The sequence below is a fragment of the Haemaphysalis longicornis genome, unplaced genomic scaffold, assembly GCF_048455015.1.
Source record: "Haemaphysalis longicornis isolate Haplotype H1 unplaced genomic scaffold, Haemaphysalis longicornis Haplotype H1 scaffold_2, whole genome shotgun sequence".
In the NCBI taxonomy this organism is placed as follows: domain Eukaryota; kingdom Metazoa; phylum Arthropoda; class Arachnida; order Ixodida; family Ixodidae; genus Haemaphysalis; species Haemaphysalis longicornis.
The window spans coordinates 54,689,668-54,700,547 of record NW_027526295.1 but is presented as its reverse complement, the minus strand read 5'-3'; positions in this window follow the sequence as shown (position 1 = coordinate 54,700,547).

The following is a 10,880-nucleotide window of genomic DNA, read 5'->3' as shown; positions in this document are numbered from 1 at the left end:
TTGAGAAAGACGGTGAGGCAGTGGAAGTGATAAGCCCATATATCTACTTAGGCAAAGTAGTGACCCCGGATCCCAACCATGAGGCACAGATAATCAGAAGGATAAGAATGGGGTGGAATGTTTCGGCAGGCATTCTCAGATAATGCATGGCAACCTACAATTGTCCCTGAAGAAGAAAGTGTATGACAGCTGCATGTCACCGGTACTTAGGTATGGGGCAGAAACTTTGAGGCTCACTAAGAGGGTTCAACTTGAAGTGAGTGTGACTCAGCGAGCAATTGTACGTAAGATAATAGGTATAACCTTTAGTAACAAGAAGAGAGCGGAGTGGATCAGGGAACAAACGCGTGTTAAGGACATATTAGCAGAAATTCGGAAAATGAATGGGTGTGGGCCGGGCATGTAATGCGAAGGTAACATACCGGATCCCTAGAGAAGGCAAGCGTGGCAGGGGGCGGCAGAAAGTTAGATGGGCAGATGAGAACAAAAAGTGTCGGCGATAAATAGGTCGCAGTGAGCACAGAACCGGCAGAATTAGAGATTCATGGGAGGCACATTTACCCTGCAGTAGGCGTAGATAGGCTAGTGATGATGATGATGAAGACAAGGATTATGATGATGATGATGAAACTACCAGACCTCCGCGGGTGAGCTTTGAGTAGGTACATACGGCGGCGAGCGGCATTGTGAGCGGCCACCTCCTCTGCGTGAGGTGGCTCCGCAGTTTCAGCAGGTTTCGCAGGCGTGGCTTTAACTTTTTCAAACATCAAATTGATGATATGCATTTATGCTCTCGAATCGCGGTGTGTTGTTGTTTTTCTTCGCCTTCAATAATTCGAACTTACTTTACATCGAACGGACTGACTTCCCATTGCGGTTTGAATTAACGAGCTTTTTACTTTAGTACTCGTGCGCGCTCTTCTGCTGCCCTTTCTACGGCTTCGCGTTTTTTCTTCCGCTCGTTTTGGAGTGTAGGCAGGGAACTGTATTGGTAGCAGGAAGAAAGCGCTGCGGGTGCTTCATTTGCTATGCGTGCGCCTTGGAACTCTGCTTTATAACAGGTTATGAACTAGCAAGCTATGTTGCCCTACTTAATGCACGTATACATAAAGTGATACGGATTGAAGAGGCACGTCAAGCGGACTCACCCGAATGCAGCTTAGGGCGCACTTGCGCTCGAAAACGTAATCTAGTGGACAAACGTCGGGGCCACAGCGGTAGTCACTGCCGGAAAACGTTTTAATTTCGTGCCTAAATGAAATTTCCAAGAAAGAGTGCTTATATCCCCCCTCCCGTCTGACTGCCGACCTTAGTGTTGGTAACCAAACGTAAACACAGCATGGAAATTAGCGTTGCTCTCAAGCCCCCTAGCCATAATCCGCATCACCAAGGCTCTACCAATCGTGCATTTGTCTTTACTGTGCTGCATCTAGCGCGTTCACAGATCGCTAGAAATGTCTTGCAGGAAGCCTCGATGATGGCGTCGACCTCGTCATCTGCAGAACTCCGGACTGCCGTGCGGAAGGTAACTCGTGCCTAGACATCTGCCCATTACCGGCCTGGGATTGAGAACCCCGAATAGAACATCGTATTTCCGTCGAAATGAGAAAGAGCGTATTGTGATCTAACGATGGGGCAAATTTCAATAACCACCAAATTAAAAGGGGTAAGCGAAGGCCTTGCCCAGTTTTACCTGTTTTCCTCCTTTCACCGCCTGAAGTGTTGCATGTCAGTAGGTAATTGCGATTATATTAATTGGCTACCCACATTTTAACGGAATTGGGACGCTCAATGTCCATGCACCTGTCTACTTGCCTGTATATAAAGGTTCTTTACTGCGGGCAAAGCTCAAACAGGAGTGACTTGTATACCGCACCAGCTGAAAAGGACGCTTCCGTTTCCTGCGAAAGAGACGTCATTTGTAACTAAAAAAGTGACGTCGTTAAACGCAGTTAAACCACGCTTGGGGAATAATAGCTCAGTGTTCACGCAGATAGCGCGCAGAAAGCGAGAACGCTTGCACCGAAGTACGAAACATGGACAATGCTCGGCGCTGTAGGAGCGAACGAGCAGTGTCCTTGGATGCAGCCAGCGCATCCTTGCGTCACTTCATGACGGCAGCGCTCTTACTCGTCCCCCTATCACCCTCTCCACACCCCTGTCCTTGGAACGTACGACCGATTAGACGCTTTCACTGCGCAACCACACAAAGCACCGACTTGACCTTCTGAGCTTGAACTTCTGACTTTGACCCTCTGTGCTGATGCTACAAGGGACGAGGCGTCTTCAGCTTTTGTACCAGGGGTATTAAAAGAAATGCTAACAACGGAGCACACAGCCTCCTACGCATGCTGCACCATCTGGCTGCAAAGTCAGTAAACAGTGCGCATGCGCCTTTCTTCCAGAGCGCTTGAGAGTGTGGAATACATTTATGGGAAATGGGGCACTATTCTCGACTGCACGAATTCGCATTGAATTCCCCATGTTTTTTGAGTGAGCAAAACGTAGGCAACCAGTTACGTGATGCACGTATAGCTATGACGACATGCAGTGTAATTTGACGCTTCAGGCATAAATACCACAACCAAGGTACCAAATATTGCGCATAAAACATATAAAAACCCCTGGCATGTCTTATAAAATTTACGGTGGTAGCAGAGACTGGCAAGGGAAACACATTTCTGCCTGTCTAAACTGGCGTCAACCCACCTTGGCGATGGAGTAACGTTGATCGAAAGTATAGCGAAAGGGGGATGTTGAGCTAAAAAACATCACACAGCCTTTTTTACCGCGTCTATTTATTTCTTTCAATCGCTCTTAGTTCAGCTCTCTGCTTCAATGCGCAGCTTTGTTGCGTTATCACGTACCCGGCCGCCACCGCCGCCACGCCATCGTTTACTGCCAAGTTACAACTTTATGGTGTGATCACAGACAAAGGCGATCGCGACTTATGTCGCATAAGGGCAGCGAAGCGCTATGCCTGATAACCTCGGAGCGTGTCTATGCCACTGATTCACTCATTCGTCAAGCTCAACATCAATCAGTGCCATAATGTATAAAAAAGTCACTGTTCTTCGTTATTATTCTCTTGAGTTCGATCATGTGACCAAACAGCTTACTAGGCCGAGTATGGACAAATGCCATGCATTGGGATTTCTTTGTCATGGAGAGGCTTTCACTGCTCTCTTACGTTGCTCTAACGCAAAATAAAGAATTTTTATTTTTTTGCCAGACATAAGCGCAAAACTACGGCACGTTATTTGTATGCCCCGTGATCGCTGACTTGGAAACAGTAAAAACTGTTATTTCTTGCAGCAGAAAACGTGGTCTAAGCCACGCGTCATGCGAAAATGCGCCTGCTGCAATTCACGGGGCTTTCACGGCGCCAAAGGTCGTGGAAATGTTTTGCGTTACTGCACATCGACATGAACCGCCATTTTGAGGCTGTTACGTAACATTACGTCATTCTTACGCAGCCTGAATTTGCTAATGTGCGACGTTCCAGCCAGCTGTTAAAATTACGTCACACCTTCTCAACCAATCATAGAGAGTGCGTGACCTACAAGCTGTATTGTTGTTGAGTAGGAAAAACAGGCGTACGTTGTCATGTCCACTCCATTTCGTCTAGTTTTCTATTGCCGGCCAAGAAATATGCGCTTTATGTAAAGATAAATAAGGCGAACTTTAGAACTGCTGCCCATAACATAGAGGTTCATACTAATATATACAAGAGGGAAATATCGCACCACTGCCTAGGGGAGCCGCGCCTCGGCGAGCGTTCCGCCATGTACAGGGCTGGCACGTTCCACTTTTCTTTGGCATGGCTCATGAACGGGCTGAAAAGTTGGTTCTGGCTGCAAAAAAGCAGCAATATTACTGTGGAAGGGTCATGAAATTTGTTTTGTTCTTATAAAATTGAAGCTCTTTAAGATTAATTTGTTAGTGATTATTGAGAATCTTCATGCTCGATGAGCAAGAAAAAATGATTCCCTTTTTTTTTCATTTTGGCTTCGAGACAAAAAGAATCCATATGGCTAAATATGCAAAGTATGAGAGGAACGTCGCCAGCGGCAATGGTGCCGCCCATGGCGGCCCGCGACTGCAGTGATATTTCCCTCAAGTATATAATAGTATAAACCTCTATGGCCCGTTAGCGTCATGAACGTCAAGATGACGAAAACACACACAACCGCTTCGTCAACCGGAGCCACGTGACCAAAATTAAAAGCCAATTAAACATACTTCCGGCAAATTTACAGTTTGCTTCTGGCTAATTTACAGTTAACTATAAATTTGTGCAGCCGAGAATAGGGCCCATGCTTGATTAAGAAGTGACGCTGGTCTCTTATTTTAAGGTGCGTTTTCACGCTGCGTCGCCACTGAGCAGGATGATCGTAGAGAATCATGCTAGCTGGAATCAGAGTGCTGCGCTCTTGGCTCCCGAATGTTGTAGGTAACAGGATGCTCAGTGGTGACAGAACATAAAAATACGCCTAAAAATTAGTTACCGGCGTCACGTGTTTATCAAGCATTTCCCCTAACAGTGGGCCGCACTCTCAAACGCTCTCTAAGGACAACGCATGCGGACGGCTTACTGACAGTGCATCCAGACGGTGCGGCATGCGTCGGCGGCTCAGTGCTCCGTTGTTGATATTTATTACAGCAAAGCTGTAAATGGCTAGGATCCAGCAGATCGTCTCCGGTCACAGAGCGATGTAGACAGGAATCGCTAGCGAGCGTAGCGCCACGTTGCGGAGCCCACTCAAATCCCCGGAATCGTAAAACTGCACGCCACACCCCCGCGGCATGAAAAAAAATCATACAAAATTAAAACAGTCCTGGGGCCTTTATAAAGCATTCGGCGTGATTACCATACCCGCGCTATAATAAATTTCTACGAACGATTCCTGTGTGTTTTGTAGCGTAAGCTACACTGGCCGAGGTTGAGCAGTTTCGCGTGTGCCGTGAAGGGCCGTTCTGCGCAAGTGCGAGGGGCATTGGATTGGATTGGATCAGATTGGATTTGGATTAAATTGGATTAAAGCGGATTGTGTTGGATTGCGTTGCGTCATAGCCACAGCAGACGAACTGGCGCCGGCGCGTGCCCAGCGCCGTAGCCAAGTCTGACGCTGCGTCGGAGCCGCTTGATAGCCGTTTGACGTGGCTCGGGAAGAGCCGTGCTGAGCATGCGCGAGAAGCAGTGCCTCGACAGTACTGAACTTTCAGTTAATAACCAGGAACAATGCTCAATCGCAAATTACCAACAAACGTGCTTTGCCTCGTGCACCCCTTGGACTACGACCAAGTCAAACCTCACATTGAAGCTCGGCACCGCAGCTTTTCTGGCCATCCCTCTTCACGAGGTGGAAGGGCTCTGAATTTTTTAATCTCCCCTGCACCTATGTTGCTTTATTTGGTCTGTGTTCCCACTCAGAACAAATTACAGAAAGGCGAGGAACAAAACGCCCTTCAGCCAAGCTGTAGAATGTTTAGAGCCAATACGAAATAAATAAAAAGGGACAGAAGCCCAGAAGTATTATTTTACAAACACAAGTTCGTAGATAAGAAACAAAAAAAACCTTCCGCCACATTCCCCATCCGTGGGAAGGCGGCTTGTTGAGAAATTTGACAAATCAGTCGATCCCCGTTAAGCACGCCCGCGCGATTCTGGTAATTGGAATTGTACCTGTGGTAACGGAGCTTTCGTCCTAACAACAGACGCGTGAAATGCTGTCCAGTTCCAAATCGTGTGTGAGGTTAACGGTTAAAACCACGCCGCTACTCACTGCTACGTGTGCAGAGGAGGCCCTGCAGCAGGACGTGGACGTCGGGCGTCCGCCCTGCGACGACTTCTACGCTCACGCGTGCGGCCGCTGGTCGCGCCGCAACCCGCCGTCGCGCCACCAGGCCGAGAACGCCCGCGCCGACGCCGTGCGCACGCGATACGTGCGCCAGCTTTACGGTCAGTAACGCACCTACCCGCTTGCTTTGCGAACGTTTTCTCGTAAGTGAAAGCGCGCCCGTTGGAAACTATTCAGACTATTCAGGGAAAAGTGTAGAAAGGACGAGCAAACTGGAGTGGATGGCATTTCAGCGGCCATGAAGACAAAATACGAGTTTGGTTCCTGAAAAGGACTGCTTCGTTTCGGTAAAAATGTTACCAATCTTGCGGCAAACTTCTTACAAATAATGGAGGTAATAGGACGTCAAGGCCACTTTCTGGTGATTCGAGGGTGACTTTTGTGACGTCAGAAAACCTTATTTGAACAATTGAAGGCCCCTGACTATAAAGCCACTACGATTGAAGGTGACTCGGCTGGGGCGTAGCCAGGGGGGAGGGGGCGGTGTCACAACACCCCCCGAAGGGCGTCTGGCGGAGTCTCTCTTTCTTACTTTTTTTATTTTCCCGGTGGCGTATAACACCCTCCGAAATATAGTTCTAGTTGCGCCGCTATGATTAGGCGATTGTAGCGGGGTCTCTAGTTCTGTTTGGTCGTATCGCTTGAGTACTAACGGGAACTCAACACACTGACAACTACAATTTTAGTGTTTGCCTCTACTGGGTCACCCCTGCCGATGCTATGGCAATGTGCGAAATTTGAACGTTCTTTATATTTGTCGCTGGGTGAGATTGCAGAACATCTGCAAGCAATGATTGAGGAACTACAATCAGAAAGCATGGCCGTAGGACTAAAAGTAAATACGAATAAATCTTAAAAATACAACTACCTCGGACAGATGGTTAGTGCTGACCCCAACCACGAAAGGGCAATCCGGCGCAGAATAGGTATGGGCTGCGGAGCACTCGGCAAGCACTCCCAAATAATGAAAAGTAAGCTATCTCTCTCACCCAAAAGAAAAATCTACAACCAGTGCATACTGCCGGTGATCTCATACGGAGCTGAAACTTGGCGCCTTACTAAACAGGTACACAGCAAACTTAGGTCGGCTCAGCGGGCCATGCAGCGAATTATGTTAGCAGTTACACTCAGGGACAGGAAACGAGCTACCAAGATCAGTAGTAGTAGTAAAGTCGTTTATTGGGAAAGGAAGGCCTATTTGGCTGGAGGGAGGAAATCGGAGTAGCAGGGAGTGAAGAATAACTCTTCTCAAATCTTCAAGGGTCGTGTAGGTAGCATCCCATTGAAAATTTAATTGTCCAGTTTGAGGTACCGAGTGGGTTGGAAGGCCCCTGCTCACACTACACGAGCCAGACCACTCTCAAGGGAGAAAGTGCCTGGCAGGGCGAGGAATGGGGGTCATGGTATGGGGAATTATCTGGTGAAGAGCCGTTTGGGAGTGCACTTTCTGGATATTTATCGATGGTCGGAGAATGCAGCGCAGTGTCAAAAAAATGGTTTAGATTGCCGATAGTGTGGACTGAACAGTGCGGACAATAGAGGGGGGGGATGACTACGAAGGGTGAATCCATTTTGATACGACGTGAGTGACAGAATCGTCGGCAACAGTATTGTTGTTGAAAATTTCGGCTGGGCGTGGTAGAGAAGGGGCGCCGTTGAGGTAGCCAAGCGGGGTGATTGATGCTATGCGGCATCGGCGCGCGTGGCGAGCGTGGTCTAGTTGCAGGGCAAAGGAGGTGAGCGAGACAGCAGCAGGGGATTGGTCATCCAGCGGAGGGGTTACGAGGAGGCTCTCCCTAGCCGTGGAGTGCGCGGTCTGGTTTCCACATCCCTGAATCAGGTGACACGCTGTCCACGCCAGGCGAGTTTTAGTGCCGTTCTGAACGAGTATGTATATCACAGCTTGGAACTGGTGGACGGTAGGATGGTCAGAAAAAGCCTTGTTGAACCCAAATCCATTTCTTTTCCTTTACTGGAACTATGATATCTTCTACTCTAGTTGGTTCTCTGCTCCAGGTCGGCTGCCTGTACATGCCAGTTTCGATCTGGATCATAGATGAACCTAGAGTAGAAGTTATCATACTTGAAGTAAAGAAAAAGAAATGGACTCGGGTTGGCCCTGTAGTGAGACGAACAGACAACCAACGGACAATCAGGGTAACAGAGTGGATAGCAAGACATGGGTATAGAGGAAGGGGAAGGCCAGTAACAGGATGTAGGGATGAAATACGCAGCTTCAAGGGTAAACTGTGGCCTCAAATAGCGCGGGACACAAGTGGTTGGACGTCAATTGAAGAGGCCTTCATCCTACAGGAGGCCTGAGGAGGCTGATGGCGATTATATTTTTTGCGGTTTTCGGTTTAAAAATCGTGTTGGGGCAGGAATGAAGCTGAGACAGTTACTTGAAAATGAACCAAGTTGTTTTTTGCAAGACACGAAGCCTTCAGGACAGCGGGAAGGAGCGTGGTGCGCAGAGTTTTGTGCGGAAAGATGGGATATTGAGGAGAAACAACTGCAGCTGACAATCGGGGTGGCGATACGAGATGTCAACGTGGACGTCGCATCACGATCACCGACGACAATGGTGGTGGCGATTGATGGTGATGTGGGACGATAATGGCCGTGGGGGATAAATATAGTGTGCTAGAGGGCTTCAATTATTCCTCGTGGGTTTTTCTACTGTTCGTTCTGAAGTATATGGTTCAATGCTGCAGCCCTTGTCGCCACTTTGTATTTTAGCCGTCATTATTTGCGCTTGTCCTTGTACTCGTATCAAGCTGGGTAATTGGTTAACTGTTGTGACGCAATATCTCATGTTTGATACGTCACCAAAATAGTATCTGTGCTTATATACGTCGCAGACGAATAAATGTGAGCCGTAACGATTGCAGTGATACTAAAACATCTCTAGCTAATTACTAATTCAGTAGCCCTAATAAATAACATTAAGGTGTACTGTTTCATATTGATTTCAAACTTCCCTCCTTTATTTTTCTGTACCAAAAACGATCCCATGCTTTTGTTGAGAGAAGGTATTTATTTGTTCCCTGTTCATTGGTTCAAATAAGACTGCTTTCGCATAAAATGTTAATTGCGCCCCGAAACAATATAAAGGCACAACAACGTGACTGGTCGCTTTCATCAGCGGCAAATGGTCAACTATACAGAGAGAACGAAGATGAGCTTTATGCCAGCACCTATTCCCATTGGCGACTTCAGCGATTGGAAAGACAATTGTAAAACAGCCGGGCAGTTCTTGCCGCTCAACATGTTTCGTCATGAACAACTCCTAATCGCTTTTCCACCAAAATCGAAACTTGGCCCTTTCAGCACCGAAAAAACACCTGCCTTGTGATGTGCGCAGCAATGAAGGAATGCGCATTCTTTTTGATTACGTTGGCTGCTGGCGGCGAGAAACAGAGAGAGAGAGAAAGAGAGAGAGAGGGAGAGCTTTATTTTAGTACTTGTCATTTTGATTGATTGATTGTGGGGTTTAACGCGCCGACGCAACGCAGGCGATGAGGCGCGCCGTAGTGGAGGGCTCCGGATTAATTTAGACCACCTGGGGATCTTTAACGTGCGCCGAAATCTCGTACACACGGGCGTTTTTGCTTTTCGCCTCCATCAGAAAAGCGGCCGCCGCGGCCGGGAATCGAATCCGCGACCTCGTGCTCAGCAGCGCAACGCCTTAGACATGTCATTTTGGTGGAGTTCAGGAACTTTTCTTGTCGTGGCATGTTTATTTTTATGTGGTTCACTAATGTGGTTCAATACAGCTATTCAAGCTCTTTAGGAGGTGTGCCTCGTGCCTCCAAGCTTTGTGGCAGGCCTTTGTGGCCGCTCTGTGGCAGGAATTGGTTTGGGAGACGTTCTCAAGTTGACGACGTCTTATAGTTGGCGCGCACTTGTTTCTTCCTCCACAAAAGACATCCCCGATGCGTAGAATCAAATTCGCCTACTTTATTATGAAAAAGTGTCCACCCTGTCGAACGAAGCAGACGCAGAATTGTTCGCACTTGGGTTTGTTACCGCCGCGCTTGCAAACAGCATTTCTTCTTTCTTCGCAGCCACGTTCCGGAGCATGGCGATCGACAGCGCACTGCAAACAGCCGAAGAGAAGGCGGCCGCGATGTTTGTAGGCTGCATGGACAGAGGCAAGTACAGTGCCGTCACTGGACACGTGACGCACGCCCATCGCAGCAGAGCACTTTAGGGCTCCGCCTAGTCGTCGTAGCTTGTTCGCTCTCACGATGCCCAGCTACCGCAGCAATCAGGTGATGTAGCGGCATAAAGAACCCAAACGGGGCCCCATGGCGTAACCGTAACGGAGTAAATTTACGTGCACACTAGCGTCGAACTTTCCTTGCCGCCCGGCCGCCGGCTGCTAGTGGCTTTGCGCCGCAGCTTTTGAACTTCCGCAGGCTCCGCAGTTTGAGCGTACCGGTTCGGTTACGGTTGGGGCTCGAGAGAATTCATTTTCTGCCGGTTACGTTCCCGTTCGACAAAATGACAGCCCCAACCGGTTCGCGAGCCGGTTGGGAAGCTTGAACTGGTTAGCGAAACGGTTCGGTGAGTCCCGTTAGTACAGAACTGCAACAAAAACATTTGTAGTTTAAAGAGACCATATAAAGGAAACACATCTTCGTTGCAGTAAAAATATTACTTTTGTTCGATAAAAGTTACGAAACTTTAAAGACAACAGTCAGCAGTTACCCTAGGTATTAAGGAAAACAGATGAAGTAGCGAAGAGGCGGCCACTTTCGTACCCAATCCATATGTTGTCATTTAGGAACTACTTAAAACGACCACCAAGCGTCTGCTCCGTGGAATATCGTTCTTTCGCTTCGTTTCTTTTTTGATGTTATTGAAATCGCACTCTTCTCTCTGAAATCTCCCATCACCGTCAACTTTAAACCCCAAGAGTAGCTTCCGTATATTAGCGGTGACGTTTTCACCAGCGGTGTACTTTTTCTTATTATTTGGGCACTAGAAAACACTCTACAGCGGTCACGTAAATGC